At 47.8% G+C, this 26,450-nt stretch overlaps 1 protein-coding gene across 1 annotated transcript in view; it reads left to right on the top strand.

Moving 5' to 3' along the window:
* Nucleotides 1-26,450, top strand: part of EFNB1 (ephrin B1) — a 102,088-nt gene that overhangs the window by 13,777 nt on the left and 61,861 nt on the right. The gene's annotated exons all lie outside the window — the stretch shown is intronic.

Below are 26,450 nucleotides of genomic sequence, written 5' to 3'. Positions count from 1 at the left end.
TGCCTCCACCTGGGCTGGGGCTAGATCTGGGACCTGCTGGCAGGCCCAGCCCTGCCCTGCCTCAGGATGCCTGGAGGTGGATAGAGTAACTTCCCAAGAGCTGGCTCTCAGCTGCAGCCCACTGGGTCCTAGGGCTGCTTCAGGCTTCCCAGTTCACTTCTTAGCCAGAAGAATCTTCTATCCCCTGTCTTAAGAGCTGGGCCACTCCAGTGTATGCCAGAGCCTTCACCTTGGCATACTTGGGAGCTTCTGGCCGACAGCTGAAGTCCCCTAGCTAGAGCAGCCCTGAGCATGCAGTCTACCTCTCACAGGCTGGAGGTTGGAGAGTGTGGTGAAGTTCATGAAGAGGGTTTGGTCTCAGTCCTAAGGTGGAGACCCCATCTAGCAATGCCTGGGCCTTCCCACTCCAGCCTGCAGGTCTTGTGGGGGTTGTTCCCTGTGGATATGGCTAAGGCAGATGTCAGGAGAGGAGTACAAGTGAGATCCCAGCAGCTAAAAATGGGTAAGAAGGCACTAGAGGAAAGGAGGAGGAGGAAGGAAGGGGAGGGTTAGTTCGTGATCCAGAGCAGGAAGCCCCAGTGAACCAGCCAAGGAGCAGGCTGGGCTGTGAGGGAAGTGGGAAGTGCATGGAGAAGGAAGGCAGAGAAGAGCCACAGAGCCAGGGGACCTGCAGGGGGGAGGGAAGGGAGGCTGGGCTGGAGCAGGGCTGGGCCTGGCTAGGGTGCTTCGGGAGCCAGCTGGGGCAGAGGCTGTTTATTTGGTTTCTCATTAACCAAAGGAAGTCCTGGATCAGATAGTGCCTCTGTTGCTTGACTGCCTGCCCAGAGTGAGGCCCGGCCTGGGCCCGGGGTCTCCAACCAGGGCTGATTCAGGCCAGATTGATGACTCTAACTGAGGCAGAGCCTGACTTGGGCTGGGTGAGCCCTTACTACACTTCTCTAACTGAGTGTCCTTGGGTGGTCCCCAGCCCAGCTCAGGATACCAGCTGCCCTCATCTTACTGATGGGTGGGGAATGGAGTTCCTGGGCGGGGGGCGGGGGGGGGGGGGGGAGGCGGGCAGGCACGGGGAGGGCCTGGAGAGTAGCTGTGGGAATGTGAAGTAAAATCTGTGGGAGAGGGCAAAGGAAGCATGGGGCAGTCTCTCCAACAGCCCAGAAGGTTTGTAACTGGCTGTTCCCACTTGCCCTGGCCAAGGTGCCATGGCTGGCACTGGTTTGAGCTCAGTGCCTGTGCAGTGCTGGCCATACAGTGGTGCTCAGTCACCTTTTGTGGCAGACTGTCCTTCACCTAGACCAGCCGTGGGCAAACTACGGCCCGCGGGCCGGATCCGGCCCGTTTGAAATGAATAAAACTAAAAAAAAAAAAAAAAAAAAAAAAAAAAAAAAAAAAAAAAGACCGTACCTTTTTATGTAATGATATTTACTTTGAATTTATATTAGTTCACACAAACACTCCATCCATGCTTTTGTTCCGGCCCTCCGGTCCAGTTTAAGAACCCATTGTGGCCCTCGAGTCAAAAAGTTTGCCCACCCCTGACCTAGACAGTGCCTGCCACTTAAAAAAATACCTTTACACACATAATCTCATTGAGTTTCTTAAATTTCCCTATAAGGGTGGAAGGAGTAGAATTATTTGCCTCATATTTGAGATGAGGAAACTGAGACCCTACAAGGGACATTTACTTGCCCCAAAACACCCATCAAGTGAATGGGAACACTAGGGTTCAAGGCCAGGCCTTTTACTACACCCTGAGTGAACAGAAGTTTCTTGAGGGTGGGTCTTCTTCACCCCACTCCTCTGTTCCTTGCCTCTTATTGGGTAAGACTGAGCAAGAGTGCTTCCTTGGGGATCTTGGAGAACAAGAACCCTCCCCCCATTCCCTTTCCATCTGTGTGGGTCAGGGAGGGACCAAGCTTAGCTAGCTGGAGGCAGGAGCTAAGCCTCCTGTTGTAGGGCCCCAAACCGGCCCCACCCTCTGCTCTCTTTCCTGTCCCAGCTGAGCCCAAGCACCAGGTGAGTCAGGGATAGAGGATGCTTCCCAGGTGAGGGTGGAGCTGCCTGGCTTCCTTCGCAGGCTGAGCCCAGGTCACCAATAAAACCAAGCTGGGCAGGTGCTAATCAGACCTCAGTTTCCCTGAAGGAATAGGCCTTGTGAAGTTGGAAGGCAGGACTCTTATGACTTATCACACTGGTCCATTTGTGCTTCTAGGAGGCCTCCCTGAGGCATGAGGGATGTGGATGGCCTGGAACCCGCTAGGCAGGGGCATGAAGGTGGGCTGAAGAACCAAAGGAGAGACCCAGTCCCAACTGGGGCCATTGTAGGTTGGGCCCTTTGACCACCTGGCATCAATCTCTCAGAAATCCGGCCTGCCTGCCTGCCTGCCTGCCAGGCTGCTTGTCCTGCCCGGGCATGTCACATTACCACTGACACCCCAGTTGAGTCAGCCCCAGCGTGTCTAGGGACCCTCCTCGCCCATCTGCTGCTGGCCTCCTGTACAGCTGTCCATTGGATCTGGGGTCCCAGCTGGTGCTTTTAGGTTGGCTCCCCCTTTGGGAGGCTGCTGAAGGGGAGTCCAGCCCCCACACAAGACAGGGGTCACAGAGCCCAAACTGAAAGCAATTTAAGGGCATGGGGGAGACAGTAATTATAGCTTCTGTTTCCAATGGTTAATTATCCAGCTGGCAAAGAGAAAGTAAAGAGGGAAAGCTGGGGGTGGGGGGAACAAGGAATGTGTGAAGGGATATGGGAGGGTGGCAGAGTTTGCCACAGGCCCTTTGATACAGGGGAAAAAGCCCCAGGCTGCTGTGGTGGAAGGCTGAGGGCTGAGGACCTATCCTAGTTCTAACATGACTCTTTTTGACTAGGGCAGTGGTCGGCAAACTGCGGCTCGCGAGCCACATGCGGCTCTTTGGCCCCTTGAGTGTGGCTCTTCCACAAAATACCGACTTCTGTGCATGGGCCATGGAGTTTCAATCGCACTGTACATGCGTGCCCGCACGTGGTATTTTGGTTCTTAAGGGTGTGTGTTGATGGTAGTTGGAATGTGAGAGGCAGAATGGAGGATACACAGATTAAAAACTTGGGTTCTAAAGTTAGCCTTTCATTCATTCATTCATTCATCCACCTTTTAAAAACAAATTTCGAACGCCTGGCATGTAATAAGCACCAATAAATGGTAGCTGTTGCTTCCCTCAAGGTGTGGTGTGGGCGGTTTGGCTCCATGGCTGGGCTTCTTGGGCACTCTTCTTGCTTTGAGAGTAGATCCAAGGCCTGGATATTTCCTCATCACCAACCAAAGCTAGCCTTTTGCAAAATTCCTGAAACATCTTCATCAGAAGTTATGCTGAAGCTCCAATCCCAGCTTGCCTTCCCAGCCCCGAGCCCAGGTACCTAAGCTGAGTTGGGTGATGTGCCCATGATAAATACTTCCCAAAGCCAAAGAGGTGTGTGTCCTCAGTACTTGCCTACCACTGGGGCCCCATGGTCTGGTCTCTTCCAGCCTCTCCAGAGGCCGAGGGTGAGGAGATAGCTTCTGAGAGAGGAGCTTCCATTGTTCTCTAGCCAAGGCTCCAGGGACAGGCTCCAGGGGGCTCTCTTGGTTCCAGGGTCCCAGGAGAAACCAGGGAGATTCTGGAATCCACCCTGCAGCAGGGACTCCATGCTGGCTGGATTCTGTGGGGCAGAACCATTGTTGTCATGGGACTGGCTGGTGGCTTTCGTAGCTACTTTCAAGCCTGCTCAGTAGAACCAGAGAGGTTACAGGCCAGGATATGGTAGATCTACGACTTTCCTGAGAGCTTCTTTCCACACCAAATCCCCACAGGGAAACTGAGGCCCAAACATAGAAGGGACTTACTCAAGGACATACAGAGAGTGCTGGCAGAGCCAGGCCTCAGAGCCAGCTCCCCTACCTCACAGGCCACAGCTGTGTGCCCTTCTTATACACTGTTGCTTTGTTCTCCCAGAATCCCCAGGAGTTTGTGTGTGTGACCTATTTATACACAATATTTATATTGATAAACTCTGTAAGTTTACACAAGGCAATTATCAAAAATGATACATTATAACCCTGACAAAAATATGGTCCTCTGAGGGTTAGGCCTGGTGGGAGCAGACCTGGAAAATGCACTAACAGTTCACTCCCCTCCCTGGGGTCCCCTCTCCTGTGGCCCTTCATACAGCTCTGAAGTCACTAACTGGCACAATAGCTTCAAGGCTTCTGTTAGGGCCAGATGCGCTGATTAGAGTACCAGACCCAAAAGTGGGCATCTTAAGGCTGGGCAGGGCATTAATTGTAGTGCGTGGTTCCCCCTTCCCTTGGAGCCCAGGGTGGTGATGCAGTTTCCTGTGCACACCTTCAGGGCTGTCTCCCTCCCGCATTCAGGCAGCCAGGCCTTTCTTGCCAGCCTGACAGTTAGATGTCCTTGCTCTGTCTTCAGCTCCCCTGCACACACTAATAGCCATGGCACTAACATGCTTTCACATGCAAATTGCTATGGAATTCTCAGCCCTTGCTGGTGCCCCAGCCCTCAAGGCTTCCCCCTGAGCAAATTCAGAAAAGAGAATGGAATCTTTCAAGCTGTTAGGACGTTTAGAGACCTTCTAGTCCAGCCCCCTTATTGGATGGATGGGAAAACTGAGACCCAGAGAACGGAAGAAGGAACTGCCCACAGTCACACAGAGAGTTTACTGGGACTGGCCCTCACCCAGGTTTTCTGACTTCCAACCCATTGCCTCTTCAAGAAACCACAGCCTCCCAATTTTCCTGCCCTTCCCCCTACCACAGGTTGTTTACTATGGACTCTGGGATCCCTCCCTCTGGCACAGACACTCATTCCAGGCACCCCTTAGTGGGGCCTGGGAGTGTGGAATCCAGAGAAGAAAAGGCCAGAGGTGTCTATGCCTTAGGGGCATTGCCAAGGGCATTTTCCTTTGAAACAAGCAACAGGCAGGATTTGCTCACTTCTCTCTGTGCACCCCCTCAAATCCCCTCCCCCCTTCCTGGCCAAACCAATCTGGGCCCCCTGCAGCAGGCCTGCCAAGCCATGCCAAGCCTTCTCCTAGGTCCCACCAGATCTTTCCAGCTTTATGGATTGCCACTCTGCTGGAGTTGCCACCAGCAAAGCCTGGGCCCTGGGAGGCCCCAGGAACTCAGGACCCAGCTGGGGCATGAAAAAAAAAACTTGCTTCCCTTCAGCTGAAACAAGATTGGAATTTTCTGAAATGAACTTTACAAGGAAACAAAAATAAACACTGAAGCACAGGTGTCTGCTCCCAGCTCAGCCAAGGTCCTGCCACAGATGGGCCCGAGGTAGACACTTGTGGGTTATCTTTCAGTTCTGCTTCTGAAACAGCTCTTGATTCTGCCCATTTCTGACAACCCCCAACACAACACCCTGGTTCAAGCCGCTTTTATTTCCTGCCTGCACTTTGGCAGCAGTGTCCTAACATGGCCCCCCTCCTGCTTCCATCCTGTCCCCCTCTCTTACAAAACAGCAGCCAAAGTGATCTTTCCTAACCTCAATCCTGATCTTGTCAACTTATGTGTTTCTTTAAAGTTTGTCGATCATCCCTCAACTTTTCAGCATGGCTCTGTGTGATCTGATCCCTGCCCATCTCTTAAGCTTTGTACCTCTACCCCTCCACACCACATTCACACCCCTACAACACAGTCCTACCCACTGGTCCCTGACCAGGACAGGCACCCTTAAGTCTCTGAACTGTTCCTTATGCACTTCCATCAGCCAGAAATGCCTATTCCCTTGTGTCTTGTCTTAGAAACTACTCTTAATCCTTCATGGACTCTTCTGACCCCCAAATCCAGGGAAAGTTGGTTCTCTTAGCTTTCACAATGCTTCTTACACTATGTGGCATGTGCCTGTTTTTCCCTCTAGACTGTGGGATTCTGGAGGACAGGAACTGTGTCTAATTCATCTCTGTGCCTCACCTAGCAGAGCTTAGCACAGAAGCAATATCAATAAACCTTTGAAACGTTTGTTGAAATGAATGGGCTTGGCTAGGCTAGGACAGTCATTCCAGGGCTCTGTCCCTGCTCTTCACCTGCTCACATTACTACCCAGCTAATCTGGAGAGTTAACATTTTATCACATTGCCCTACAATAACAGCAAACTTTTACTGAATACTTATTGATGGGCCTGGCACTATTCTCAGTGCTTCACATGCTTACTCCATTGACACCTCATGTCTCAGCGTGGTCTCAGGGAAGTCCTTATCTGAAGTAGGACCATGATCAGCCCAGTTTTATAGATGAGGGAATGGAAAAACAGGGAGGGAAAGTACCTTGTCCAGGGCAACATGACTAGGAAGTTGTGAGCAAAGATTTGAATATCAGAAGCCTGAATCCAGAGTCCAAATGCTTAGATACTTTGCTACACTTGTGAAGCCAGGTAGTAGTGCCAGTATGGAGAGAGATTGAGGCTGGGCCTGGCCCCTGCCCCCTTGATGTCATCCATGTGGCTTCAGAAGCCTTTTAGTGTGGTAGTTAAGAATCCAGACTCTGGAGTCAGGCTGCCAGGATTTACATCCCAGCTTTACCACATTCTAGCTATGGATTCTCGAGCAGGTTACATAACCCCCTTTATGCTTCTATTTTTGCCCTCCATAAGATAGGCCTGAGAGTAGCAGCTATCTCAGGAGACTTCAGTGAGGATTAAGTGAATGCACACATGAACAAGCCCTGTAAACAGTATCCTGTCATTTATTAGCCTTTGAGCTCCGAGGCAGCCTTTGGTTGCTGTCACCCAGCTGTAGGCAGCCAAGTCCATTCCAGGTTGGTCTGTGAATGGCCACTTGGATCAGAGGCTCAGTAGCCAGAGATTCGGTGGAATCTGCTTCAGTCTGGGTTGCTATGGCTCCAAGGAGACGCCAGCAGTGGTGGGCAGCAAGCTGCTCCAAGGCTCCAGCCTGAAGGCCCAAGGGGAGGAACATCCAGACTACTGTGCCCCCACAGAAGCTTGGAGTCAGGGTTGGGAAGCCTGCATTTGAGGCCTGACTCTGCCACTAATACTTGAATAAGTCACCTCTTCTCTCAAGGCTAGAGTTTCATCTTCATCTGTTAGGAATGAATGATGTAAGAAAAACTGCTTTGTAAAAAGCAGCAAATCTAAGGTAATACATTTCAATGTAAGGAGCCACCACTTCTTATCAGAATGTGTGTTCCTTCAGGGCAGTGAACCTGGTGCTCAGTAAAGAGTGGATGAATGTGTAAATAAGTGAGTGTCTCTTCCACCCAGAATCTCTGTCTGTCACCAGCAGTCAGAGGTCCAGTCCCAAAGGAGGGGCCCTCACCTTGGTAGTGAGTGGTCTTGAAAGCTTCTGGGAGTCAAGAAACTGGTGATGCTCTGTTCAGGAGAAGCCATTAGCCAAAACCTGAGATCCAGAGACTATTTTGTTCACATTCTCAGTAGGGTCACCGAAGCTTCCAGGTACTGTTGGAAAGAAAGATGTTACACTAAATGCCTTCTTTCTACTCATTAGGTTGGTGAAGTTTAAGCTAGCATAGCATTTCCATGGGCCACTTAAGTAATAACATAGATCAAAAGCCTAAAAAGGTACAGACATTCTGACCTAGCAAGGTCCTATACTGAGAGATTAAGGAGTATGGAGGGGGGTGAGTAGCAAAGCTGGCCTGGGGACAGGAGTTGGACCTGGGGGAGGGTGTGGGGTGCAGAGATAGGTGGCTATGAATGGGAGTAGAGACTGGACATTCTGTGTAAGGGATTTTTATCACAATTGTTATTAAAAATTGCAGAAATCTCAAGACACTTTCTTTGGGACCTTTTCACAATGTACACACACACAACACAACCCTCCAGTAACAATGAAAATGTGTTGAGATAGTGTATATTAACTGTCCTCTCCTTTGAGAAATCTTCCCAGTTCTCCATCTAAGCTCTGCATGCATCTCTAGACTCTAGTATGATGGATGGCAATGACCAGTTCTTCACCTCTCAGTAACTCAGTTTCTTCATCTGTAAAATGGGGCTGCTGATACTCCCAATGGTGTTGAGTTCTTGAGAAGAGGCCATGAGGTAACACATGTTGAGTTCTTGGCATAGGACCTGGCACATCATAACCACTCAATCAATGTTAGTCTCAATGGGAGATAGTTGCATGACTGCCTCTGCCATTAGAACATGATCTCTTCAAGGGTAAGAAATATGCTATATATTTTTTTCTCACTGAGTCTCTAGGGCCCAGTACAGATCTTATAACATAGTAGGTTCTGAGTGGATTTGCTGAAAGGGAAATTTAGCCCAAATGCTCTCAACACAGAGAAGAAGCAGCTGAGGCCCAGGAGAAGGCAAGTTAAGAGTTGGGCTTAGAACTCTGGTCTTCTGTCCTCAAATTGTGGCCCTTGGGGATTTGGGGGTAAGGGTAGGGGTTGTGGGCAACCTTCTAGATTCCTTGAGCTGAACTGCCTGGGCTCTTTCCTTGCTTTGGGTCTGGGATCCCTGGGATCAGAAGGTCTCCAGGGCTCGGGCAGTGGTGCTGACCCTCCCCTCCCCCATTCTTGCCCTTGTTCTCTCCATCTTGGGCTCTAGCCTGGCCCAGTCAAACAGGAAGATTCATTAACTGTCTAAATATACAGAGCCCAGGGGCCATGTGCAGCCTGCAACAGAGCTGGGGTCCCAGCAGGGCCAGAGCCTGAGGCAGTGGTGCTGGAGAGAGTTGGCTGGGAGGGGGCCTGGTGAGGGGAAAGCCCCAGGAACAGCTCATGTGATGATTGATGGGGAGGTGAGTGAAGCCAGGCCAGTGCCAGGCCCTCAGAACCCCCAGTCTCTACTCCCATTCATAGCCACCTATTCCTGCACCCCACCCCCACCCCTATGTCCAATACTGGTCCCCAGGCCAGCTTTGCTACCCCCACCCACTGTCCACACTCCTCAACCTCTCAGTATAGGGCCCTGAGCCTCAGAAGTATGGAGCTTAAGAGGTGGGTGACCAGTAGTGGGGGTGGGTTTCCCCAGGCTCCTGCCTGCTTATTATTGTAAGGGCTATTTCTCTAATCAAAACTCCCCAATTACTCAAGGGCCCCTCTGATTAATATTCCATGATAACAGGAACAGGTCACATCTGGCTGCAGGAGCTGGAATTCGACACTCCAGAAGCCCCATGATTGGTCTGCAGGAAGAATAATAAACTTCCTTTCTCTTGCCCCCCTTTCCCTTCCTTCCCATTCAGAGGCTCCCCTTTTCTTTCACCTCCCCTCCCCCAGCCCCTGCCTGTCCCTTTCCACCCCCACCCAAGTTCTCTGCTTTGCCCTCTGCCCTCCATGGAGATGGAAGCCACCTCTCCAGTTCTGGTTAGCCCTCTGGCCATCACTGGCCCCTGCTTTGCTAGGCTGGCTCTTCGGCCAGGAAGCATTTTACATGTGGTGCAGCAGGCTGAGCAGGGTGGGCAATCTCAGAGAGACTGTGGGTGCTCTGAATGAAACATCTCATCAAATCCTCATTACCATCCTCTGACAAGGGCCTGGTGTTATCCTTGTTTATTGATAGGGACACACATGCGAGTGGGTGAGAACACACACACACACACACACACACACACACACACACACACACACGGTGCCTCTGAGAAGCCTTGGGACTTACTTGGTGTCACATAGGCTTTTAGTGAAAGAGCTGGTCAGTCCCAGAGATTTGTTTCCAAGGCTTCTTCCTCCTGCCCTCCTGTACTCTACCCTGTTCTAATGAGGATAGTTTCCCTGCCTGAATGCTCAGATCAAGAGGAGACCCACTGATATGGCAGAGCTCTGACACCAGACCTCTGAGCTTCCATTGAATTAGAGATGGGTTTTTAGGCAAGAATGAACTAAGACCTTTTAGTTGAATCCCACAGGCCAGGAAAGAAAAAAAAAAATTCCCCATTCACACAGGAAGGTTGTGGTAAATATGGGACCCAGATGGAAACCCCTTCCATTTGCCAGCCTATGGATAGCTCTAAGTGAGAGAGCTTTCCCATCACTACTACATTCCAAAAACTGCTAGATTCCACCCTCCTGTGACCTGACCCACGACACCCCAGACAGGATACAGCTACTTGTGTTAGGTCAGTCTTCACCAGGGAACCTGGGCAGAAAGGCGTCTCTGGAGTGTGTGTGAGGGACAGCAAGGGAAGGGGTTGTGGTCAATTCTGGTGGCCAAAAAGGATTTGTCTTCAGCCAGTCCTTCCCTAGGGTGTGTGGCCTTCCCGCAGATGTTCCCTCCTTTCCCACCACACTTCTCAGTAGCCAGGAAGAGGGGCAGGCACTTGGGCGTCAAGAGCACAACCCTCCCCTCTACTCACTTCCCTCTGATAGTGGTGGGGCACAGGCTTTTTCAGTGCCTGAGGATCAGGAGAGTAGTTTGATTTTGCTGAGGAGGGGCAGGGCAGTGAAGTGTGTCCCTATCTCACTGCCTTACCTGGCACTTTCCTCTGCCTCTCACCTGGCTCCTACCTTGCCTGATGTGCTATTTGGAAAGACTCTAGAACCGCCTTCCTAATTCATAGCTGGATAAACTGAGGGCCCTGGCTGAGAAGACTAAGACTTTGACTCTGGCTCCAATGGCTCTCCCCATCCCCTCCATCACATGGCTGGGAAAGTCCTGGCTAAAACATGGGGCTGCTTAGTCCTCATGTCCTGACCCTTGGTGAGATCTGAGGCCCAGTGTGCTTTTTAGGGAGCCATAAGGCTTCTGGGACACAATTACCTTAAGGTTAGTGGAGGCTCAGACAGGCCTTGGAAGACCTTGAGCTCTTCCTGGTGAGCAGAAGCCCAAGTCTCATCCCTGTGTCCCTGCTTTCTCCTGGCCACTGCTCCTATTGCCCTGAACCCACAGCCTCTCCTCAAACCCTGCTTCTGCCTTCCCCTGTCCCAGTCTACCTTCAGGTTGCCCCCTAATTCATCTCCTACGCTGAAACTAGTCTGGCCTTCTTAACTCCAGATACAGGTGAGATCCAGGAGAGGTACTATGCCTCAGCTTCTTCCTCTGTAAAGTGGGGATAAAATCAGACCCATCTCATGGGGTTGTGAGGATGAACTGAGAGCATGAGGTAAAGCACTTGGAACCATGCCTGGAGTAGAAGAAGCTCATCTGCTAATAATGAAAGAGACTGACATCAGGTGGGTGGTTACTCTGCACCAGGAACTGTTCTAACACTTCCTATGTGACAGTTGATTTAATCACTACAACAGTTTTATGGTAAGTTTTACTGCTGTCATTCCCATTTCCCAGATGAACATACTGAGGCAGAGATATTATGCAACTTTTCAAAGTTCACAATGCTAGTAACCTGCTGAGCAAACATTTGAACCCACATACAGTGGGGCCTTGACTTACGAGTTTAATTCGTTCTGAGACCGAGCTCGTTAATTCAAATTACTCTGTCAACTCAATACAAAAAATCGGCCGAGAGACAGCTGGTATCTCAAAAAACTCGTTAGTTGGGACACTTGTAAGTCAAGGCCCCACTGTAGTTTGACTCCTGAGTTTAACTTTTTAACCACTCAGCCATTTGCCTCCCTAGAAGCAGTCAAAGACACACTCATATCTATAGGATAAGTCTCAATTCCTTGAGCTGCCACTCAAGTCTCTCCCAACCCCCTCCGAACACTACAAATCACCTTGACAACTGAATGACTGCTTCCAGAACACCAAGGGTACTTACTTCCTTCTAAACCCTGGCTTATGCATTTTTCTCCACTTAGAATGACACTCTCTCCTCACCCCCCCCCCCCCAAAATGTTCCTGCACATACACAAACTCCACCTCTCCAGTTATTTATTTTTATTTTAAAAAATATGGGTTTTTTTTTTTTGTATTGACATCCTTCATCTTTTTCTTTTCCATTTGCTTTTTTTAAAAAATTGTTTTATTGCTTAAAGTATTACAAAGGGTATTACATATGTGTCCTTTTTTTTTCCCCCGCCTTTGACAATACCCTGGCCTCCCCTACCCGCCAGTGTCTTATGTCCATTGGTTATGCTTATATGCATGCACACAAGTCCTTCGGTTGATCTCTTACCCCCCTCCCTCCTGCCCCCCAACCCTCCTTGGCCTTCCCGCTGCAGTTTGACAATCAGTTTATGTTTTTAAAGATTTTTAGAAAGAGAGGAAGGGAAAGGGATAAAGAAATAGAAACATCTCTGAGAGAGAAACATCATCAATTGGCTGCCTCCTGCACACCTCCTACTGGGGATTGAGCCCACAACCCAGGCATGTGCCCTGACTGCGAATCGAATGGTGAACTTTTGGTTCTTGGGTCGACGCTCAACCACTGAGCAACACCAGCCAATGGGGTCAAAATAAGCACCTGAAGAGGTGGTGTGTGTGTGTGTGTGTGTGTGTGTGTGTGTGTGTGTGTGTGTGTGTGAATGGGTCTTAGGGGAGAGATTTAGAGGGACACTTCAGGTGTGACAACCCTAATGAAGCTTAATGGGGCCTGAGAGGTGCCCTGGCCAGTGATCCTTAACCCTTTCAGCACCTCAGGTTATCTGTCTCAACTCCTCTCTTCCCTTTGCCCTCAACACCAAGACTTTGAAAGACCTTGTCTATCAAACACTCTGCATTTAAGATATAAAAAGACAGGGTTAACAGGGAAGGATGGTATAATGGGAAATCAGATACCACATTTGAGAGGTATGTGGATTTTTCCTTCTCTTCTGTCTCATTTATTCAGAACTGGAGTTCAATGACTCTATATGACTTCTGGGTAAACTTGATGCCCAGGCTGGAACCCCTGTAAATAAATATAGAAATGTGAGTATTTTTCTCTCTACTGTTAATAGGGTTTTATTGTCATGCTCTAGGACTGACTGCAACAAACAATTGATCCTCCTTCTCAATTATTGTCAGAAAGCAGGCCTTAAGATCAACTACCCGAAAACCCAGATCATCAGTGTTGGCAGACAGCCTCCAGCATTCAATTGGTTTCTCTCCAAACAATTTAATACAGCAGATCAAATCATTCAGTTACCTGGGGGTGCAATTTTCAACTAATTCATCTTGGAGGGTTCACAAGGAAGCTATATTGCCTAAATTAGATGTTCTGGGGTTGTTTTATTGAGAGTTTTTAAATGGCCACAGTGGCAATTGGTAATGCCTGCTTTGAAAGCTTTCCAGACAAATGGTTGCAGGCCTGGCTCCATGGTAGAGAACCTTGCATATTGGAGGGGATTCTGGACTCTTTTCAGCGGAACACTGCCCTATCCCTCTGGGCCTCCCTGTGAGAATCGCCCCTAGGCCCTCTTGATCTATCTAAGTCATTCCCTCTGCTTAGCTTTTGGGCCAAGTGTGGGTCTCTGCCCTGCATTAGCGACCCACAACTGGGACACTCTGGGATCTTTTTCCAGATAACTCAGCCTCAAAGCTGCTGATATCACAGACTTATCAGTAGCTCAGTTGCAAAAAATAGTATTTATGGCAGACCATACGCAAAGCAGACTGTTCGGCCTATCTCCTGGAGTCTTATATTATTCTTAGCTTAAGGCAGCTCATCAGAGACCTTGGTAATTGGAGTGCAGCACTGTAGCCTTTACAGAGGCAGGAGAGCACAGTGGTTTTGAGTCTGGTTCTGATAACAGACAGACCTGGGTTTGCAGCCCTACCACTTTCTAACTGTGTGTCCTTGGGCTAGTGATTTCACCTGACTCTCAGTTTCCTCATCTGTAAAGTGGGGATAATAACAGCATACACCTCCTGGGTTTATTTGGTGGGATTCAATGCTTGGCACATAGTAAGTGGTGATTATTACAATTTATCCTTATTCTTGGAGAATTTCCTTGGGTCCTTGCAGCAGGGAATCATGAGAAAGTCAGCCTGGTACTTGCTGGCTGCAGGTATGTTGTGGAGGACACTGAATGGTCGCTTGTCTCAGGGTTCTCTTTGTGAAGGGACAAGGGAAAGATGTGATTTCTAGTCTGACTAGGGAAAGCTATGCTTCTCTGCATTCTTGGTTTATTTTTATGTTACAGATGCCAAGAAGCTTATAATTGATTATAATCTTTTCCTCTTTTATGTGGCTACCAGGGCAGCTGATAAACACAGGCTTCTGGAACTAACCGTATAGAACTTTGGAGAAAAATTTTATTTGTGTGTCATTCTTACTTCTGGCTTTATTATTTTCCTAATATTATTTTTCTTTATCTTGATTTTCTCAAGTACATATTTTATCACTTTATATTTTAAAGCATTTGTTCAGTTATCCCAAATCCTTTGATGAATAACCTGTGATATAAATGACTGGTTTAAAAGAGCCACCATCATTTAGTGAATGTTTGTTGTTTTCAGTGCTTACCAAGAATTAGCTTATTTAAGCTCACAACAACTCTATGAGAAAGGGACTATTTTTATCATCTCCCTTTTATACAGATAAAAATGAGGTTCAGAAAGGTAAGTTACTCATGCCAGGTTATACAGCTTGGTAGATCTGGGAGGGAACCTGTGTTGCCTGAGTCCAGAGCTGTCTCCTCACTCTGCCGTGTGCCTCTTATAGATAAATGAAAGTAGGTATGCAGGCAGGTATGTAGAGGATATGTGTATATAGATGATAGATTAGATAAATAAATATAGGCAGGTATGCTAGGCATAGATGGCAGACTGACAGTGAGATGAAAGATGGTTTTTTCATAGATAACCAAGGTTCCTTTATTAAGGTGATATAATTCTAGCCCAAGGCAAAAAGAACTTGATGTCTTAGCCTGAACAATCCTACCATAAGGAAATATTCATTCTCCCTTAAGGCTTATGAAAATTGAGATACTAGGCTGTTTATTAATGCCTTTATTGATCCTTATTCAATTGTGCGTGCATCCATTGTGTAACTACTATTTGGCTGGGCACTGGGGCACAGAGATAACTAGGAATGATGGGTCTCTACCTCCAATGGCTCCTGACTCACTGAGAGAGACATACATGAAGACTAGGGATCCCAACACAGATGTTGGAACTCGGGCGTCTCCAGGGTGTTTGGGAAGCACAGAGGAAGCCAAGGGTGGGGAGCAGGAGGTCAGCAAGAGGCAGAAATGCCTCAAGTCATCATCTCATTGAGAAATGCTTCCAAGATGAGGAGTTGAGCAAAGGGTAGAGGATAATTAAGAGTTTTCTAGATGGAAACCAAGATGGCGGCATAGGTAAACACCTGAAATTGCTGCCTCACACAACCACTTCAAAAATACAACTAAAAGGCAAAACGGACATCATCCAGAACCACAGGAAGGCTGGCTGAGTGGAAATTCTACAACCAGAAGGAAAGAGAAAAGCACACTGAGACTCACAGGAGGTGCGGAAGTAAAGTGCAGAGGTACAGAGGCGCGTGGGGAAAGGGCTGGCAACTGAGGACGCGCTTGTCTTTTTCAATTGGGAGGGAGACACACGCTCCTGCTCTGAACTCCAGTTCCGGGTGAGTCTCTGGGGACCCAGACTCATACGTGGAGAACTGGACTGTCTGGCAGCGGGCGGAACTTGAGGGAGGCTTTCTCTCAGAGGTGCTTGCAGCGATTACCACAGGACACTGAGACCCAGGGCCTCTTAGGGCAGGGCTGAGGATAAGCCATAGCTGTTTGCTCTGCCCTGTTGAGTCCCTGAGACCCCATCCCACCCAAGCTGTGTGCAGGGGCTTTTGCATATGAATGACCTGGCCCTTTGCAATCTAAAATTACCTAACAAACTCCAGCTGGGTCAGAGAGACCCAGAAGATCCAAAAGAAGGCCCAAGGCCCCACAGAAGCTTGCATTGCTTCACAGCTGGGCCTCATCTGGGCACCTCCAAATCCCAAACAAAGAAGAGGAATCTGCAGATCTCTCCATAGCTCCTGCTGGGTAGCCTCAGGATGAGGCTAAATTAGCACCCCCTTAGAGATCCAAGTGCCAGTGTACCCAGTGGTCAGAGTGGGACCATCCAGATTACAACTCCTCAGATTCATAAGGGACACACTCAGGGGGCAGACTCAGTGAGCACCAAAGCCCCCACTGAAGCAAGTCTTGCCCTCTAAGGGTGACTCCAGCACAGAAATTCTCCCACCACAGACACAGCTGATTCTCACAGCCAATTGGCCTGGAGGTCAATTCCTCCCAGTGATACCTACAACAATCAAGGCTTAACTACAACAAGACTGTGCACACAGCCCACAAGGGGGTGCACCAAGAGTGTCCACCTCAGGTAATTGGGGAGGCTGAGCCACTGGGCCCTATAGGACACCTAGCACAGAAAGCCACCCTATCAACACAGGGAAGAAGCCATAATGCGGAGACAAAGAAACAGGTCACAAATGACAGAAATGGAGGAAAGCAAACTACTAGATATAGAGTTCAAAACCGCACTTATAAGGTTTTTCAAGAATTTTCTAGAAACCACCAATAAATTTAGTGAGACCCTCAATAAATCTAGTGAAACCCTCGAGGATATGAAAAAGGACCAACTAGAAATTAAGCATACACTGACTGAAATAAAGATTATACAGAGTTCCAATAGCAGACTAGAGGATCACAAGAATCAAATCAAAGATTTGAAATACAAAGAAGTAAAAAACACCCAACCGGAAAAGCAAAAAAAAAAAAAAAAAAAAAAGAATCCAAAAATATGAATATAGTCTAAGGAGCCTCTGGGACAACTTCAAGCAAACTAACATCTGAATTATAGGGTTGCCAGAAGAAGAGAGAGAGCAAGATACTGAAAACCTATTTGAAGAAATAATGTCAGAAAACTTCTCCTACCTGGTAAAAGAAATAGACTTACAAGTCCAGGAAGCACAGAGGAACAAAAGGAATCCAAAAGAGGGCCACGCCAAGACACATCATAATTAAAATGCCAAGAGCAAAAGACAAAGAGAGAATCTTAAAAGCAGCAAGATAAAAACAGTTAGTTACCTACATGGGAGTACCCATAAGATTGTCAGCTGATTTCTCAACAGAAACTATGCAGGCCAGAAGGGAGTGGCAAGAAATATTCAAAGTGATGAATAGCAAGAACGTACAACCAAGATTACTTTACCCAGCAAAGCTATCATTCAGGATTGAAGATCAGATAAAGAGCTTCACAGATAAGAAAAAGCTAAAGGAGTTCATCACCACCAAACAGTATTATATGAAATGCTGAAAGGTATCCTTTAAGAAGAGGAAGAGAAGAAAAAGGTAAAGATACAAATTATGAACAACAAGTACATATCTATCAACAAGTGAATCTAGCCGAAGCCGGTTTGGCTCAGTGGATAGAGCGTCGGCCTGCGGACTGAAGGGTCCCAGGTTCGATTCTGGTCAAGGGCATGTACCTGGGTTGTGGGCACATCCCCAGTGGGAGATGTGCAGGAGGCAGCTGATCGATGTTTCCCTCTCATCGATGTTTCTAACTCTCTATCTCTCTCCCTTCCTCTCTGTGAAAAAATCAATAAAATATATTAAAAAAACAAAAACAAAAACAAAAAACAAGTGAATAAAAAATCTGATGAACAGAATAAACTGGTAAATATAATAGAATCAGGGGCATAGAAAGGGAGTGGATTGACAGTTCTCGGGGAGAAAGGGATGTGGGGGTGCGGGAAGAGACTGGACAAAAATCGTACACCTATGGATGAGGACAGTGAGGGGGGGTAAGGGCTGAGGGTGGGGTGGGAACTGGGTGGAGGGGAGATATGGGGGGGGGGGAAGAGGAACAACTGTAATAATCTGAACAATAAAGATTTAATTAAAAAAAAACATGCTTAGAGAAAAAAAAAAGAGTTTTTTAGGTGGCAGATGTGCTGGAGAGCAGACAGCATCATGTGGGCAAAGGCACAAAGGCAGAGAAGACCAGGGCACTTTGGAGAAGCTACAAATAATCTGTTCTGGTCAGAGGGCAGGGGGTATGTAGAATCCTGAAGGGGTTAGAGACAGAGGAGGAACATGGTCAGGTTGGCATTTTGGAAAGTCATCCACTTAGAGCAGTGTGAAGGGCAGAGGCAAGGAGACCAACTAAGAGGTAGTTTCCACCACCATTGTGAGCTCCTAGCGCACACTTCACTCCTTCACTGCATATCTGTTGAGCACTAGGCACTGTTGTAGGCACTGGAGATACCACAATACACAGCATGGACAAAGCTTCCAGGCCTCAGAGATACACTATAAACAATAAGGCAAATATATTTTATGCTAGAAGGTGATAAGAGTTCCAGAAGAGAGAAAATAGAGCACAATAGGGAAATCAGGATTGTGAAGTGGGGCTGGCTTGAGAATTTATGGAGAAAGTGTCAGTTTAAGCAAAAACGCGAAGACAGAAAGCAGAAGTAATATGGGGACTTTTCTCGTGTCTTACTCCCACAGGCTTTCACAGCCCAGGCCACTGGACTTGGAATCTGATAGTCTGGGGTTCATGTCCTGGTACCTTGGGCACTGGGGCACAGAGATAACTAGGAACAATGGGTCTCCACTTCCAAGGGCTCCTGACACACTGAGAGAGACATACATGAAGACTAGGGATCCCGACACAGATTCTGGAACTCAAGCGTCTTTTGTGCTCCCTGCCTCCCCCAGCTGTTGTGAGTAGATGGACACAACTGGCTTTCTAGTCTTACAGGCAGGGTCCAGAGGTACAGGGGCTATCATGAATCTTCTCTCTGATATTCCTTACCAGGCCTCTGGTGGCCCCAGGGCTCTTTGCACCTGAGCAGTGAGTAGAGGAGTCAGCCATGGGAGAGTTGCTGACAGTCTCTTGCTCAGGGAGGATAGCAGTTTATCTGCGCTCCAGCAAGAACAAAACTGGGCCATGGGCTGGGCCTGTGGCATTGTGGCTGTTGCCTCTGCCATGCACCACTGGGCATGAACCCACCATGTGGCGGAGCTGGAAGAAAGCCCTGACCAACAATCAGCTCAGCCCTTATGGGACAGATGGGGATGCTGATGCCCAGGGAGGGCAAGGGACTCACCTGAAGACACACAGAAAGTGAGTCAGAAACAGCTGGCACTGGAGGTCAGATCTCCTGCCTCCCAAGGGAATCATGGTGAAACCCAGAAGCTGTTTTGACCCAAGGGAATTTGTTAATAGTTATGGCCTGCCCTGAGTTTCCCACCTCCCATTGAGCTTCCTTTAGGGGCCTGAAGCCCACTTCTAAAAATTATAATAATAGCATTCTTCCAACAGATTTCCATTCATCATCTCATTGAGTCTCTTAACTACCCGATGCAGTGTTATTACCCTTATTTTTGTTGGTGAGGAAACTGAAGCACTGAGATGTGAAGTGACATGTCCAAGGTCATACTTTAGGAAGTGGGGGAGCTGGCCAATTTGGGCAGTTTTGTTCATTAGTCTGTATTTAGCCACTAGGTTATACAGGTGTGAGATGAGTGTGTGTGTGTGTGTGTGTGTGTGTGTGTGTGCGCGCGCGCGCGCGCACGCACGCACACACGCGATGGTTGTATCTGTGAATATGACTGATGTGTGTTGGGAGGGCTTGCTACCTTTCAATTCTCTCATGTTCTGAATACAGGCTACATGGAAGACAGAGCAAGGCCTCTAAGAGATCCCTCTGGCAGGCCCCTATGGGAACTGGGAATGCCTGTGGCTCAGAGTAGTTGTGACCAAGAGAAAAACACATAGCAAGAACATACGCAGATACCATGGTGGATGTGAAACCCTTTGCATGTGGTTCTCCAATTGTGGTCTCAGGACCAGCAGCATCAGCATCACTTGGGAACTCTTTAGCAATGCAAATTCCTGGGCACTGCCCCAGTCTGACTGAATCAGGGATTGGGGTGGGGCCCAGCAATCTGTGTTTTAACAAGCCCTCCAGGTCATTCTGATGTATACTCAAGTGCAAGCATTAGCTACAAATGGGAGGGGTCCAAAGTTTGCTGGGGTGAATGCTTTCATGTACATGTACACATGTGTTCAGGGCATAGCACTTTATAGTTTCCAAAGGGCCTTGTCACTCACAACCTCCTCCAATCCTCTCAACAACTGGGAACCTGCCCAATTCCTAGATAAGTAAACTGGTATCCAGGGACGTGAGGTCATAAGGCAGCAAGTCCCTAAACAGATGTCAGGCATTTTGGTCTCTCCAGTGTCCAGTGCCTGTCTTGGATCCTCCCAACCCTGCCCTCTGGGCTAGTCCAGGGCTCTCCATGCATACTGCAGCCTCTCAGAGGAAAGAGAGAAATAGATAGGATGGCCATGCTTGGCTTCTTATCCACCCCACCCCACCCCACCCCACCCCACCCCACCCCACCCCCTCTCTCTCAATTCATCAGCACCTGTAGAACAAGTTTCCTCTTCCTCAGGTGAGTTCACCTAACAAGGAAGGAGAGTGATGTCCATGGAAGCAGAAGTGGCTCCAGGGATCCAAAGGCTGTGTTCTAGGAGATTCGTAAAGATGGATCTAAGGGCAGCAGAAGGTTCATGTTAGAGGCCCCTCTCCATTTCCTCCGCTGGATATGGTGGCTCCCTGGGGTTGGCCCAGGAGATAGGATCCCACCCTAATGAAGGGTGAAAGGTGGGGCCTCAAGCTGACATCTGACCATATGCCTGCTCTGGGGGCCTTGGCATGGAAGTGAGGGGCCTATCAAACCTGCTAGAGGTGCTGAAAGTTACAGGAAGGGACAGGGAGAAGGGGGATGTCTGGATCCATGGAAGTAAGTATATACACAGCCAAGAGACCAAAAAAAGTAGCCATAGGAACAGAGTATGTTGGCAAACATCTGGCCCAGTCATTCTCAGCCTGGGATTTGTGCAACTGGGGGAGGGGGTCTGCTGATATATTATCAAGGGTCACAAGTTCTTTGAAAATTGAACGTTTATGTTCTTATTTTGATGGTAATCTGAACACAGCTTTCCTTACACTTATAAAAGCAGCTATAATTCATAATTGGAAGATGTTTTCATAGCCTATGTTCAATTCTGAAAATGGAGGACATGCAGATCTGGGGGTGGGAGTTGCAATTTGTCCAAAGATATCTTCTCAGGGACTGGTTATATTGGAATTTTTGTTCTAGAAAGGGAATATCTGTGTATTACACCCCAAGGTTGAGAAGCACTGATCTAGTCCAGCTCCGTGTTTCAGTTGAGGACACTGAGGCCCAGAGAGGGCCAGGCCCTTGCTCGAAGTCATCTAGAAGCAAACCTGAGACTGCAGGCCTGGGCTAACGCAACCTGGCCCTGAGTTGTTCCTATCACACTCTGCAGGGGCTGTAGCTCAGGCTCGGGCAGGGGTATTTGGGGTGGCAGAAGTATGTGCCATTATAGATTTGTCTGTCCTATTTCTCTTGTTTGGGACTGCCTGGACTCATTTAGATCTTTCTAAGAGATCCAGCCAGTCAGAGGGTGAATTGGGCGAGGGATGGGGGGCATTCAAAACTTCCTGCCATGGTGATTGTCTGTTTCTATTGTGTGAAAGATACACGGATGGGCGAGGTCCAGCCCTAGCCTCTTCCCTGCTCCTGTACTGACGGGGAGGCAGGTGTTAAAATAATGGCAATGCCTCACAAGTCTTCAAAGCAAACTATCCGTAGTGACAGTGGACATTTACTATATGCCAGGCACTTTATTTTTTAAATTGTTTTATTGCTTAAAGTATTACAAAGAGTATTATATATGTCTCCTTTTTTTTTCTCCCCTTGACCTTCCCCTAGCCTCCCATACCCCCCAGTGTCTTGTGTCCATTGGTTATGCTTATATGTATGCATACAAGTCCTTTGGTTGATCTCTTACCCACCCACCCCCAACCCTCCCCGGCCTTCCCGCTGTAGTTTGACAATCACTTTAAATGTAGGATGTCAAGATGCCATTGAGGAAGGTGTGGCCTCATTTTGTAGATAGGGAAAATGATATATGGAAAGGTTAAGTAAACTGCTTCTAGGTGGTAGCGTCAGGCAGACTGATTCCTGAGCACACTTTCTTAATAACCCTGTCTCATGAGATCCTTGCAATAGTCCTGGAAATGAGCCTGGTTCCAGCTTCCACATGTTCATGCAACCTAGGATGAATACATAACCTTTAAATACAATACAATGTGTTTTAAAGTGCTTTGCCTTTACATTTTTCAAATCAATGTTTTTGCCAGTGCTGCCAACTGTCTTTAGCCCATGTACTCACCAATTTCAGTGTGTACCCCTTTCGATGTAAGCAGCATTTGCTCAGCACCTTTTCAGCTGTGCCATGCTAATCACTTGCTCCCATTGGGAATGCCATTTGCTGTCAGAATTTAGGTGCAGTGTGGTTTCCAGGATAGGGACAGGTTTAGACTGAGCTTTGTTGGTGTAATGGTGCTTGAAAGAATTGGCAAGGAAAATACCAGTAGGCATGATGTCTACACACACAGAACACCAGGTGGGGTGTGAGGTGAGGAAGGCATCGGGAGTCACTGGGAAGAATCAGGGCATATGGTTCATTGCAGCCCACATACTGCTGCCTCAGTGTTGGCTACAATGCATGAGCCTTGGTGCTTCCAACACTGGCTCTCCCTCAAAAACTGGTTTGGGCCCAAGCTGGTTTGTCTTAGTGGATAGAGCGTTGGCCTGCGAACTGAAGGGTCCTAGGTTTGATTTCAGTCAAGGGTACATGCCCAGGTTGCAGGCTCAATTTCTAGTAGGGGCCGTGCAAGAGGCAGCCGTTCAATGATTCTCTCTAATCATTGATGTTTCTATTTCTCTCTTCCTCTCTGAAATCAATAAAAATATATTTTTAAAAAAAGTGGTTTGGAACCCCTCTCCTGGGTGGCAGTGGTGTGGATTCCAGGCCCAGAGTAGTTACTCTACTGGCCCTGGCTGCACCACACTTCCACCAAAATTAAAGAACTTCCTTGATGCAACTGACCAGGAAGAATAGGAGTTTAAATGAATTAGAGATAACAATCCACAAGTAAAAAGCAAACTCCTTCCCTCAACATGAACAATGTTTAAAACTGTCTGGAAATTTGCTAAAATATCTCATGGTACATCAAAATGACCAATACCTGGAAAACTAGTGACTAGGATGTGAATGTGAATTTTTCTCTAGTTTATCATTTAGAAGCAAATTTTTTTCATCATTTCACTTGGGCCCAGACCAGATGGGTTGAAACAAAGATCTTCATCACTTTCTACATAAAGGTGCCTAGAGCACCACTGGGTCCCTGGTTGGCTTGAATGCAGCTGAGCCTCCTACCTCCTTTTCCACACACCTACACCACAATATCCTCCTTGAACTAGATCCTTTGGCTTTAGAATACTGAAAAGAGATGCATATGGGCCAATTGAGGTCAAATTAACCCTATAGCCATTGTGGAGTCAAAGTAGATTTCTCCCTCTTTTATTGTCTTTTTCTGTATTTTCCAAATTTTCTACAATTACCATATATAACTATTGTATTTAGCAAACATAAATCCCACAATGAAAGCACATAGTCTAAATGGAAAACCAAACCATATATCCATCACTGTGGTGGGCACTTTAAGGCTGAGACTGTGGGTCCCCATCCTGGGATGTCTGGTCCTATGAGAGCTTACTCTCTCAGCTAATGACTGGACCCTTCCTGCCCCATCTCCTTTTCACACTGCTTGCATCATGCCAAGAGAGCCAGGGAAGGAGGTGGAGGGCTCTGTCTTTATCACCAGAGGAATGAAGTGATTAATCTAAGGGGATAGATAGTACTAGTAAATTGAGACTAAGTTAGGATAAGACAGTAACATTTAAGACAGCATGTTTTCTGAATTCTGATCATATACCAGCTGTAGGGGGTGCTTAAGAAGGCAGAATTCTACCATTTGAGGGGCAGAATTTGATGTCATGAGTCAGTGGGGCATCTGTATATCAAATGACTAGCCTGGCACACAGTAGATATTCAACACAAGCTGGTTTACTTCCCTTGAAGATCTCCCAATCTAAGATGAACAGAAGAGGGAAAAAAGAAGGTCTATGTCCTGCCTAGAAAAGGAATTTCCACCTCCAAGACAAAGGACTCTCTTGGCAAGTATCTCTTCCCCTCCTTCTTTGACACTCAGGCAGGCCTAGAGTCCCCCTCCCCTTGCCCAACCTGGGAAACTGCTTAGTTGTAGAAGAAGATCCCCCAGGCCAGAGGTTAACTATTGCTCACCTTCCTTTCAGAGAGTACAACCCAGATCCTCTGAGGTCTTCCCCAAAGAGAAGACTGGAGGTTCCCTCAAGAGGAAATCATACTTCCCAGTGTCGACAGGCCCAGTGTGGATCCTGCTAAGAGGAAGTGAGAAAAGAAGAGGGCATTTGGGGCCATCAGAGCTGTGGGAAAGGGATAGGCAGACTTTTTCCCTGCCCCCACACCCCAGTCCAGGACAGACCTTTTCTGCCCCCTTCCCACCGTCTATCTTGGCTAGTCTGTCTCCACCATCCTGGCAAAGCATTAAAAATTGAAAGCTCCTTTGAAGAGAAAACAGTTTAATAAAAGCTCCATCCATTTTTCATGAGAGTATCAGGAGAAGAATGATGAAGAGAAGAGAGGCAGGGTGTGGGGGCGGGGGGAGATAAGCAGGGGTGGATGGGCAGTAAGGTGCTTGAGAGATCCCTGGTGGGGTCTTAGCAGAGCAGGGGCCAGGAAGGGTTGCCTAACTCAGATCTGGATTACACTTCTGAGAGAAGGTGAGCACTATATGACTTCTGGCCTGGGGGGTCCTCCTCCACAACTAAGCAGCTTCCCAGGTTGGGCAAGAGGAGGCATGTCATTTAAGCCCTGGCCAGATGCTTGACACCCAGAGGATGAAGCTGATTACTGGGCAGGGTCTGAGTTTTGGGAAGAAGTCCAACAGAGAGTTTGGGGCATGGGGGGGGGGGCTGAGGGGAATTAGCTAAAGACCCTTGCTTGGTTCTTTGTTTTCGGTTTGTTTGTTTGTTTGTTTTAAATATATTTTTTATTGTTGATAGTATTACAGCTATCTCCCATTTTCCCCCTTTACCTCCCTCTTCCCAGCCCCTATCTTGCCAGGTCTTCACTACTCTGTTGCCTGTGACAATGGGCTATGCATATAAGCCTATAAGTTCTTTGGTTTATTTCTTCTCATCCCCCCAACCCCACATTGAGGTATGTCAGACTGTTCCATGCCTCACTGCTTCAGGTCTTATTTTGTTGGTCAATTCACTTTGCTCATTAGATTCCACAAATAAGTGAGATCATGTGATATTTGTCTTTCCCAGTTTGGCTTATTTCACTTAGCATAGTATTTTCTAGGTCCATCCATGCTGTCCCAAAGGGTTAGAGGTCCCTGTTTTTTACAGCTGCGTAGTATTCCATAGTGTAAATGTCCCATCTGGCTTGTGTTCTTTTGACCCTAGAACTTTTTCCAACTACAAAAGACAGAATTATAGTCACTGTTGAGCCCAGCATCTACCTTTTCTTATTAATCCCACCTTATAAAAGACAAGTCTACTTAGGAAAAATACCTCGCACACTGGCTGTGCAGGAGAGATGTATACCTAATTATTTCTACCTCTGGCACTAGTCTGTGCATGTGCATGGGTGTCTATATGTGGCAATGTGTGTGCTGGCATATGCATGAGTGTGCATGACCAGGGCTGTGTGTGTGCATCCGTGCACATGTGTGTGAGTAAGGTTGTGGACTGGTGCCCATGTGTGACAGTACAGCTGTTCCATGAATAATGTTTCATTCAATGTAGTTTCATTATGTTGAGGAGATGCCATAGGAACTTAACTCTTGTTTATATCAATTAATGTATGGTACAATTGGTTTTGTTATACATCATTTTGCTTAAAGTTGTAGAACCTATCAATGTCCATTGACAGCTTACTGTACTTGTTCCTAGTGCCCTCACTTCTGAACAGAAATTAGCCCTCCCTCAGCATGTGCTAGGGGGAAGATAGGATGGCTATGGTGGGTGAGAAGATAATGGGAAAAGTAGAAAGGAGGGAAGACCCTGGAGCCTGGAAGACAGGCAGGCCTGATGTACCAGCATAACCCCAAAGCTGGTCCCTTTGGGACCTGGAAAAGTGAGAAGGAGTTTGTTTCATTTTTGTCCCAAACTGAGGAGGGCAGGAAGGTGTGTGTGTGTGTGTGTGTGTGTGTGTGTGTGTGTGTGTGTGTGTGTGAGAGAGAGAGAGAGAGAGAGAGAGAGAGAGAGAGACAGGATTAACTTCATCAGCATGATCAAGAGAGGCTTTGGGGGACATTCCTGGAGTGACAGTTGGGGAGGAGACTGAGAAACTCATTGATGGTGCTTCTGGTTTGAGAGTTCAACTTTCTATCAAAGCCCCAGGCCAGTATTGGCAGAGCTTCCTTCCCACCCTTCTCTGTCCCAGGGAGAGTCCAGTCCCCAGGGTCCAGCTTACAGGTAGTTGGGGTGTAGAGTGAGGTCCTGGTTCCAGGCGAGGATTTGGGACCATTTTGGAGTATCCTGGCTGGGCCTTCTTCTGGGTTTGCTCCAAACATGTACCCAGCTAGCTGATCTGCCATCCATCCATCTACCCAGCATATATTTACTGAGCCTGACTCTTGCACCATGCATTTTATCAGGACATT

The sequence above is a fragment of the Myotis myotis genome, unplaced genomic scaffold (assembly GCF_014108235.1).
Source record: "Myotis myotis isolate mMyoMyo1 unplaced genomic scaffold, mMyoMyo1.p scaffold_m19_p_4, whole genome shotgun sequence".
Classification (NCBI taxonomy): Eukaryota; Metazoa; Chordata; class Mammalia; order Chiroptera; family Vespertilionidae; genus Myotis; species Myotis myotis.
This window is presented reverse-complemented; position numbering and strand designations above follow the sequence as displayed.